Raw genomic sequence first — 478 nt, forward strand, 5'->3', positions numbered from 1 at the left:
GCCCACATAAACCCTGCCCACCTCAACCCCTCCCACATAAGTCCTGTCTACACAAGCTCCACACAAAAACTCCACACACATAAACCCTGTCCACATAAACCCCTGGCACACAAGCCCCACCCACATAAACCCCGCCACACACACCCCGCCCACATAAGCCCCACCCACATAAACCCCTCCCACACAAGCCCCACCCACATAAACCCCGCCCACACACACCCCGCGCCCACACAAGCCCCACCGAAGCCCCGCCCACATAAACCCCTCCCACACAAGCCCCACCCACACAAGCCCCACCCACACCCCCGCCCACACAAGCCCCACCAAAGCCCCGCCCACACAAGCCCCTCCCACACAAGCCCCACCCCCCTCATCCCCCTGTGCGCCCCCACCTTTGACCCACCACCTCCCTCATCCCACCCCCCACCCTTCCCCACACACACACATGGGGAGGGGAGGGATGGGATGAGGGGGTGAT

At 63.4% G+C, this 478-nt stretch overlaps 1 long non-coding RNA gene across 1 annotated transcript in view; it reads right to left on the bottom strand.

The window, feature by feature from the left end:
* Positions 1-381: 381 nt before the first annotated feature.
* Positions 382-478, bottom strand: part of LOC147007510 (uncharacterized) — a 2,149-nt gene continuing 2,052 nt past the window's right edge. Inside the window, exon 3 of the long non-coding RNA XR_015054137.1 lies at positions 382-478. This exon is cut by the window's right edge and continues 196 nt beyond it. This is a non-coding gene — a long non-coding RNA (uncharacterized LOC147007510).

Source organism: Eptatretus burgeri, unplaced genomic scaffold, assembly GCF_056783735.1.
Source record: "Eptatretus burgeri isolate ZD-2024b unplaced genomic scaffold, Ebu_testis_v1 Ebu_testis_scaffold_127, whole genome shotgun sequence".
In the NCBI taxonomy this organism is placed as follows: domain Eukaryota; kingdom Metazoa; phylum Chordata; class Myxini; order Myxiniformes; family Myxinidae; genus Eptatretus; species Eptatretus burgeri.